Source organism: Nerophis lumbriciformis, linkage group LG18 (genome assembly GCF_033978685.3).
Source record: "Nerophis lumbriciformis linkage group LG18, RoL_Nlum_v2.1, whole genome shotgun sequence".
NCBI lineage: Eukaryota > Metazoa > Chordata > Actinopteri > Syngnathiformes > Syngnathidae > Nerophis > Nerophis lumbriciformis.
This window is the reverse complement of record NC_084565.2, coordinates 13,839,017-13,849,210: the sequence shown is the minus strand read 5'-3', so window position 1 is coordinate 13,849,210 and position 10,194 is coordinate 13,839,017. Positions and strand designations below refer to the sequence as shown.

Here is a 10,194-nt window from a genome sequence, read left to right as displayed (position 1 = left end):
CAAAAAAAACACAAACTTTTACAAATTAATACAGAAGATGATTAACAATCAAAGAAAAAAAAGAGTATGGCCAGAACAATAATATTATATAACATTTCTTCTGCCAAGTGGCTATTTATTTACTATTTTACTTAAAACTTTGTTATAAGTGTTAAAGTACTTTTTGAGCACATTCAACAATACCGTGATAATGATAACCGTGATAATTTGGGGGCAATAACCGTGGTATGAAATGTTCACGTCTTTTGAAATAACTATGTGTAGACATGGCCCATTGACAATTATAGAATTGATTAGTAAATGTCAATAATCTATTTTTTTTATTGTAAATTAAGTAATGCAGACAGTTCTAAAATGTAGCTGACTGCAGTTAGCCACCTCATTGAGAGATCCGACCAGGTCCTTCACTATCTGGCAGTTTTGCACACATTTTCATTAATTTAATAAATGTGGGAATCTGTTTATTGTTCCAATTTTTTTTAAAGTTGCAAGTGATAAACACTTCTTCAGTGAAACGAAAACAAATGTAAAACTGTATCAATATATATAAATTAAAGATGCATCAATAATCGATTTTTAATCGAATCGCAGCTCCTAAATCGTAATCGAATTATGAGGTGCCCAAAGATTCCCTCCTTTATCCAAAACTGTCGAAAAGAAATGCTTGTCCTAAAAACACTTTTAGTTTTTAAATTGTCTTGTCCTTTTTATATATAAAAAATTAGTTTTAGAAGTAAGGGGAGAAAAGATGAGTGAAATTGGCCTTGGTCGTGAGTGTGTGTGTGTATGTTAGGGATGTCCCGATCCAGGTTTTTGCACTTCCGATCCGATACCGATGTTGTTTTTGCACATCCGATCCGATACCGATATTGACCGATACTGGCCTATCCGAGCATGTATTAAAGTTATTTAGCCTACTTAGTTGTCAGAATCATGTTGAAAAGGGTTTTAGTACTCTTGATAACAACTAGCCAGCTGAATTAGGGGAGTTTGAATAATACACAATGGTTGGTAACAAGAAACTGACCTGTTTATTCAAGGATAAACACAAAATAGACAAAATTATACATGACAAACAGAAATGGCATCATTGAACTAGGGCTGGGCGATATGGCCTTTTTTTAATATTGCGATATTTTAAGGCCATATTGCGATACACGATATATATCTCGATATTTTGCCTTAGCCTTGAATGAACACTTGATGCATACAGTGGGGCAAAAAAGTATTTAGTCAGCCACCAATTGTGCAAGTTCTCCCACTTAAAATGATGACAGAGGTCTGTCATTTTCATCATTAGGTACACTTCAACTGTGAGAGACAGAATGTGAAAAAAATGCAGGAATTCACATTGTAGGATTTTTAAAGAATTTATTTGTAAATTATGGTGGAAAATAAGTATTTGGTCAATAACAAAAATTCAACTCAATATCTTGTAATATAACCTTTGTTGGCAATAACAGAGGTCAAACGATTACTATAGGTCTTTACCAGGTTTGCACACACAGTAGCTGGTATTTTGGCCCATTCCTCCATGCAGATCTTCTCGAGAGCGGTGATGTTTTGGGGCTGTCGCCGAGCAACACGGACTTTCAACTCCCTCCACAGATTTTCTATGGGGTTGAGGTCTGGAGACTGGCTAGGCCACTCCAGGACTTTCAAATGCTTCTTACGGAGCCACTCCTTCGTTGCCCGGGCGGTGAGTTTGGGATCATTGTCATGCTGGAAGACCCAGCCACGTTTCATCTTCAAAGCTCTCACTGATGGAAGGAGGTTTTGGCTCAAAATCTCACGATACATGGCCCCATTCATTCTTTCCTTAACACGGATCAGTCGGCCTGTCCCCTTAGCAGAAAAACAGCCCCAAAGCATGATGTTTCCACCCCCATGCTTCACAGTAGGTATGGTGTTCTTGGGATGCAACTCAGTATTCTTCTTCCTCCAAACACGACAAGTTGAGTTTATACCAAAAAGTTCTATTTGGTTTCATCTGACCACATGACATTCTTCCAATCCTCTGCTGTATCATCCATGTGCTCTCTGGCAAACTTCAGACGGGCCTGGACATGCACTGGCTTAAGCAGGGGGACACGTCTGGCACTGCAGGATTTGATTCCCTGTCGGCGTAGTGTGTTACTGATGGTAACCTTTGTTACTTTGGTCCCAGCTCTCTGCAGGTCATTCACCAGGTCCCCCCGTGTGGTTCTGGGATTTTTGCTCACCGTTCTCATGATCATTTTGACCCCACGGGTTGAGATCTTGCGTAGAGCCCCAGATCGATGGAGATTATCAGTGATCTTGTATGTCTTCCATTTTCTGATAATTGCTCCCACAGTTGATTTTTTCACACCAAGCTGCTTGCCTATTGTAGATTCACTCTTCAAAGTCTGGTGCAGGTCTACAATTCTTTTCCTGGTGTCCTTCGACAGCTCTTTGGTCTTGGCCATAGTGGAGTTTGGAGTCTGACTGTTTGAGGCTGTGGACAGGTGTCTTTTATACAGATAACGAGTTCAAACAGGTGCCATTAATACAGGTAACGAGTGGAGGACAGAAGAGCTTCTCAAAGAAGAAGTTACAGGTCGGTGAGAGCCAGAGATCTTCCTTGTTTGAAGTGACCAAATACAAATAAACAGATAAATTATTTAAAATTCCTACAATGTGAATTCCTGGATTTTTTTTTACATTCTGTCTCTCACAGTTGAAGTGTACCTATGATGAAAATTACAGATCTCTGTCATCATTTTAAGTGGGAGAACTTGCACATCGGTGGCTGACTAAATATTTTTTTGCCTCACTGTATAATCACAGCAGTATGATGATTCTATGTGTCTACATTAAAACATTATTCTTCATACTGCATTAATATATGCTACTTTTAAACTTTCATTCAGAGAAGGAAATCACAACTAAAAAAATCACTATTTTTTTCATACGGTGTTGATCTGGAAATGTTTGCCTCGGCATTTTGATGGTGTGGGCGTGTGGCACCGAATGGAGATAAGCGTCTCGACAGACGTTACAATATTTGAACAATGATGACGAAAACTGTTTTCTCTGTCGTGTCCGTGTGTCAAAAATTGTTATGCGCTTATTTTTTAATTTGATTTTGCGCGTGGCATAGATTTGCCGTGCGCAGAGGACGCTTGAGCAGTGCGCAATTGCACAGGCGCGCACCTTAGAGGGAACGTTGCTCGCACGGCTGCGCTAGCATCACAGCTAACGTTAGCCATGCTGCTACATCTCTGCTGGGAGAGGGCGTATACGTATGTGACGTATGATGTGAGAGTATGTGACGTGTGTAAGAAGGTGCGCTTGCTGTCTGTGAGAGGGAGACACAGGAAAGAGTGAGAAGAGCCTGTCGTGTAATGCCAGCAGCTAAAAGCAACTGCGTGAGAATCCACAGACCTGTGGATGTGTTGAAGGTGTGCTGGAAAATGCGGAACGGAAATTAGGGAGCAGCAGAAAAGTGGAATGTATTATTTAAATCGGTGCGTTGGAAAACACGGACCAGAGTTTTTTTTAAACTGGATCTGGATCGGCATTTTCCCATGCCTTGCCGATACGCATTTTTTTGCAAATATCGGCGGGGATGTCCCGATCCGATATTTGGATCGGATCGGGACATCCCTAGTAGAAATATAGTATAATTTTATTGCATGTTTTTGTATCTCTTTAAAGGGGAACATTATCACAATTTCAGAAGGGTTAAAACCATTAAAAATCAGTTTCCAGTGGCTTGTTTTATTTTTCGAAGTTTTTTTCAAAATTTTACCCATCACGCAATATCCCTAAAAAAAGCTTCAAAGTGCCTGATTTTAACCATCGTTATATAAACCCGTCCATTTTCCTGTGAGGTCACACAGTGATGCCAATACAAACAAACATGGCGGATAGAACAGCAAGTTATAGCGACATTAGCTCGGATTCAGACTCGGATTTCAGCGACTTAAGCGATTCAACAGATTACGCATGTATTGAAACGGATGGTTGTAGTGTGGAGGCAGGTAGCGAAAACGAAATTAAAGAAGAAACTGAAGCTATTGAGCCATATCGGTTTAAACCGTATGCAAGCAAAACCGACGAAAACGACACGACAGCCAGCGACACGGGAGAAAGCGAGGACAAATTCGGCGATCGCCTTCTAACCAACGATTGGTATGTGTTTGTTTGGCATTAAAGGAAACTAACAACTATGAACTAGGTTTCCAGCATATGAAATACATTTGGCAACAACATGCACTTTGAGAGTGCAGACAGCCCAGTTTTCATCAATTAATATATTCTGTAGACATACCCTCATCCGCTCTCTTTTCCTGAAAGCTGATCTGTCCAGTCCAGTTGGAAATGCATCTGCTTTGAGTGTCGCAGGATATCCACACATTCTTGCCATCTCTGTCGTAGCATAGCTTTCATCGGTACAGTGTGCGGAACAAACGTTCAATTTCTTGCCACTTTCGCATCTTTGGGCCACTGGTGCAACTTGAATCCGTCCCTGTTCGTGTTGTTACGCCCTCCGACAACACACCGACGAGGCATGATGTCTCCAAGGTACGGAAAACAGTCGAAAAAACGGAAAATAACAGAGCCGATTTAACTCGGTGTTTGTAATGTGTTTGAGAAAATGGCGGATGGCTTCCCGATGTGACGTCACAACGTGACGTCATCGCTCCGAGAGCGAATAATAGAAAGACGTTTAATTCGCCAAAATTCACCCATTTAGAGTTCGGAAATCAGTTTTAAAAAAAAAGGTGTTTTTTCTGCAACATCAAGGTATATATTGACGCTTACATAGGTCTGGTGATAATGTTCCCCTTTAATTTAGGTAACCAGGGACTTCAGATGGAAATGAGCTATTTAGCTATAATCTGCTGCAGAACATATCTGTCTTTGAGCTCAATGTCTTTGTGCATTGTCCCTTCAAATAAAAACTAAACTAAAAAAAAAACATATCGGCCTATCTCTAGTGGAAACATTTGACATCTACAATACAGGACTCACCCTGTATATACCCAGCATTCATTTAGTGACATTTCCGTTATAAACAACCACAAAACAGGATGTGACTGGGTAAAAAGCACACAATTGTAAACATAAAAAGACTTGCCTTAATTTTTTCCGCATTAGACATGGTTGTTTTCCTCCGCACAAAGCCTGGAAGAGACACAACACTTTACATATACAAAAATAGAATGTGTTTTTACAAATTATGTCTGCAATGTTAGTACTGTAATGCAATGCCTGGATGATTATTAGCTTTGCAGTGTGAGACAGGAAGTCTGGTTTTCTTTGTGAGCTCAAATGTCAGCACACACAAAAAAAGGACATGCTTCTTTTCCTGTGGACTGTACTACAGCTGCGCCCTACAACGTTGTACTAATGCAAATACTACTTTAAAGTGTACGTGTTTAGTGCACTACAAAATGACATGTTGTTCTTGTTTGGGAAGGTGGATGTGCGCCACCACACTTAATAAAATGGACAGTTAGTTTGTAATGAATTAGCTCTGGCTCTCTGTATAACGGTTGTCACGCCAGTGGGTGTGGAACAAGGTGATGGTGACGTTAAAGAAGAAACCACATCGCTTTTAACGATAGACTCGTTTTTTTAAAAAAACAGCGAAAACGATTAAAAAAAAAAGTGGTCACAAATCAAAGCAGTTAACTGAAGCTGTGCTCGCCGTTAGCATAGCATCAACTACTAACAAGCTCGGTTAACTCGCGAAGCTAACGTTAGCACGGTCGTTTCACGCGCCCATGTGCCTTATATGTGATAAGTTATTAAAATATGAATCATTACCGTAGAGAGTGTGGGGACGGAGAGAGGAGTCGAGAGGCAGACGGTCGGGAAAAGTAGTTTGACTTGGCAAACACTCTCGGATTCTTCAGATTCCGCTGCTTGAGCCTCCTCCAGCAGACAGACCACAATGCACCGCGCGAGGGAGAGCGAGCGCTCGGCGGCAAGGCCTGCCCATGACGTCATCAAGGTACAGCAGTGGTGTCCAAAAGGTGGTCTCGGGGGGGGGGGGGGGCAGGCAGGGGCGCCGCTAGGGATTTTGGGCCCCATGAAAAGAATCTTTACAGGGCCCCCAACACAGTGTCATTATTTTTTCTGTATTATAATTTCATCATCATTAGGGGCCTCTCTGGGCCCCCCTCTATCATGGGCCCCTATAATCCGTCTCCTTTACCCCCCCCTTTTCGGCGCTCCTGGGGGCAGGGGCATTTACTTACTAAATTTTGCCATTAAGCACAATTTAAAGATAAAAAGCTGAAATGTTTAAAGGCCTACCGAAATGCGATTTTCTTATTTAAACAGGGATAGCAGGTCCATTCTATGTGTCATACTTGATCATTTCACGATATTGCCATATTTTTGCTGAAAGGATTTAGTAGAGAACATCGACGATAAAGTTCGCAACTTTTGGTCGCTGATAAAAAAGCCTTGCCTGTACCGGTAGTAGCAGACGAGTAGCGTGACGTCACAGGTTGTGGAGCTCCTCACATGTGCACATTGTTTACAATCATGGCCACCAGCAGCGAGAGCGATTCGGACCGAGAAAGCGACGATTTCCCCATTAATTTGAGCGAGGATGAAAGATTTGTGGATGAGGAAAGTGAGAGTGAAGGACTAGAGGGCAGTGGGAGCGATTCAGATAGGGAAGATGCTGTGAGAGGCGGGTGGGACCTGATATTCAGCTGGGAATGACTAAAACAGTAAATAAACACAAGACATATATATATACTCTATTAGCCACAACACAACCAGGCTTATGTTTAATATGCCACAAATGAATCCCGCATAACAAACACCTCCCCCCTCCCGTCCATATAACCCGCCAATACAACTCAAACACCTGCACAACACACTCAATCCCACAGCCCAAAGTACCGTTCACCTCCCCAAAGTTCATACAGCACATATATTTCCCCAAAGTCCCCAAAGATACGTATGTGACATGCACATAGCGGCACGCACGTACGGGCAAGCAATCAAATGTTTGGAAGCCGCAGCTGCATGCGTACTCACGGTACCGCGTCTGCGTATCCAACTCAAAGTCCTCCTGGTAAGAGTCTCTGTTGTCCCAGTTCTCCACAGGCCAATGGTAAAGCTTGACTGTCATCTTTCGGGAATGTAAACAATAAAACACCGGCTGTGTTTGTGTTGCTGCAGCCGGCCGTAATACACCGCTTCCCACCTACAGCTTTCTTCTTTGCTGTCTCCATTGTTCATTGAACAAACTGCAAAAGATTCACCAACACAGATGTCCAGAATACTGTGGAATTTTGCGATGAAAACAGACGACTTAATAGCTACTAGCTTAATAGTCCCAAAATGTCCTCTACAACCCGTGACGTCACGCGCAGGCGTCATCGTACCAAGACGTTTTCAGCAGGATATTTCGCGCAAAATTTTAAATTGCACTTTAGTAAACTACCCCGGCCGTGTTGGCATGTGTTGCAATGTTAAGATTTCATCATTAATATATAAACTATCAGACTGCGTGGTCGGTAGTAGTGGGTTTCAGTAGGCCTTTAAATACTGCTAGTGAATAATAACACCAAGCTGCAGGTTGGAAATGTACTCCTACATATAAAAAAATAAAACATTAAAAGTCACCCTGCATCTTTTGATTTTTCAACATGTGGCCCTCCCACCGTGGAAAATAGTTTGAAGGTACAGAAGGGTGACAGATGGCGCTGTTGGCAGGAGTTCTGTGCTCGTTTTTGATTGATTGATTGATTGATTGAGACTTTTGTTAGTAGGTTGCACAGTGAAGTACATATTCCGTACAATTGACCACTAAATGGTAACATTTAAGTTTTTCAACTTGTTTAAGTCGGGGTCCACTTAAATTGATTCATGATACAGATATATACTATCAGATATATATACTATCAGCATAATACCGTCATCACACAAGATAATCATCAGGGTATATACATTGAATTATTTACATTATTTACAATCAATCATTGTGTGTCATCCTTTTGTGTTCCTGGTGTTTGCCTCTTGTTTTCATGTGTTTGTTTGCCTTTTGTTTTGGGACCTGGGCTGCACGGTGGAGCAGGGGATAGTGCATGTGCCTCACAATACGAAGGTCCTGAGTAGTCCTGAGTCCAATCCCGGGCTCGGAATCTTTCTGTGTGGAGTTTGCATGTTCTCCCTGTGACTGCGTGGGTTTCCTCTGGGTACTCCGCCTTCCTTCCACCTCCAAAGACATGCACCTGGGGATAAGTTGATTGGCAACACTAAATTGGCCCTAGTGTGTGAATGTGAGTGTGAATGTTGTCTGTCTATCTGGCGACTTGTCCAGGGTGTACCCCGCCTTCCGCTCATGTGCAGCTGAGATAGGCTCCAGCAACCCCCGCGATCCCGAACGGGACAAACGGTAGGAAATGTATGGATGGTTTGGGACCCTTTGGGGCTGTGTGACAAGGGGTGGCTTATGCGGTGCTTTTTTGTGAACTTCTGGATCGGCCTCCCGGGAGCCTTTTGGCCATAGAGACCAGCTGCTGGGTCTTTGCCACACCAGAGTCTGTTTGGAGAGACTGGAGGAGGTGCGGATGAAGAGACAGGGCTGCGGAGCTAGCACAGAGCTTCGGGACGGACAAGCTTCACAGTGCAGGTATCGGACACCTCGGTCTCCTTAGACGCATCCGCTCATCCATGCAGACTGGACACTGGCCGAGAGTTAGTGGGCGGCCGAGGGTGGAGTCGGCTCTCTTGGTTGCTTTGTTGGGTCTGCTCCTGTCTCTGGCCATGCTCTCCCCACCCATGCAGACGATGGCGTGGAACACCGCAGAGGCCACCACAGTGTATATGTTTTTTTGTTTAGTTTTATTGTTGTTTTACTTTTGTAGCTGTATGTAGAAATGGCTGGTTGCATAAGATCGGCTCTTTTAATGTATTTAATGTCCTTTGTGTTCTTTTATGTTTGATGTTTCCCTCTTACACACATGTTTATGTGTGCTATGGCTATGAGTTTTTTTTCCCTTGGCCTCAGTCTGGACCCCCTCTCCAGTGGCCCAGGCTTAGACTGATTTTTTTTTCTCAACCCCCCAACACCCCTACCCAGCGTTTACCTGTTTCTCACCTTTTTTGTTAGAGGCGCCGGAAGTTGGCAGACCCGTCAGCGATCCTGTTCTGTCTCCCTGTAATGTTTGTCTGATCTTGAATGGGATTGTGTTGAAAATCTTAATTTCCCCTCGGGATTATTAAAGTATTTCTGATTCTGATTCTGATTCTGAAAACTTCCAATAATGCTAAGAACTTTTTAAGGTCCTTGCATGATTTTGTAAAATATTTTATTATAAACCAAGAGATTGATTTTGCAATTTAAAATTGTTTTTAATTGTTATTCCTAAACTACTGGTTATTATTGCTGTTTACACATTTCTAAACAAAATAGGCAACATTAATCAACAAGGTGTGTTTATTTACTAATGCCTTTCAAATAGTGTGTCGGGCGGGGTCGTGAGGATTTATCAACAAATAAATATTACAAGGTTCTCAATCATATTTCAGTTTAGAGGGGGCGTATAAAAAGTATGTCACCAAGGGGCGGCATGACAAAAACATTTGAGAAGCACTGAGCTTACGTTATAGGTTGAAGTTGAAGGAGGAATACGATCAGACCAGTAAAAAGACGAAGGTGGACATTGATTTTTTTTTTTTTAATACGAAAATGAATTTGTTTAGCAATATTAGATGCATTACGGTGATGATATATTATGATGTTGGCGCACTGCATTGACTAGTTTATACACTGGAATGTCCGCCATTCAAATAAACGTCATGTTTTTGTATATTACGTGGCCAAAAACAGCTGTCAAACTGATGGTATAAAGGTTATAATTACAAAATTCGGAAGTCATAATCAGCTGGCTCGTTGGTCTAGGGGTATGATTCTCGCTTTGGGTGCGAGAGGTCCCGGGTTCAAATCCCGGACGAGCCCACTTTTTTTTTTTTTTTTTAAATCTTAACCACCTCAATGTCAAAAATATTTAACAGCATAAACTGTATTTGCCCGAATTTAAGACTGTAGTTTTCTTATTAAAAATAGCATCGTCTTATTTAGAAGTTTATATTACAAAAACTGTCAAGTAGGAGTAAAATTAATCAACCAGTTATTTATATTTATATTAAAAACATGATTTAGCCCATTTCGACCCCAAACTCTAAAGTACCAGTAGT

The 10,194-nt window shown here is 41.8% G+C and overlaps 1 non-coding gene across 1 annotated transcript; it reads left to right on the top strand.

The window, feature by feature from the left end:
- The first annotated feature begins 9,883 nt into the window (after window positions 1-9,883).
- Window positions 9,884-9,955, top strand: trnap-ugg (transfer RNA proline (anticodon UGG)). Its single transcript has one exon. It is a non-coding gene; the product is annotated as a tRNA-Pro (tRNA).
- Window positions 9,956-10,194: the final 239 nt, after the last annotated feature.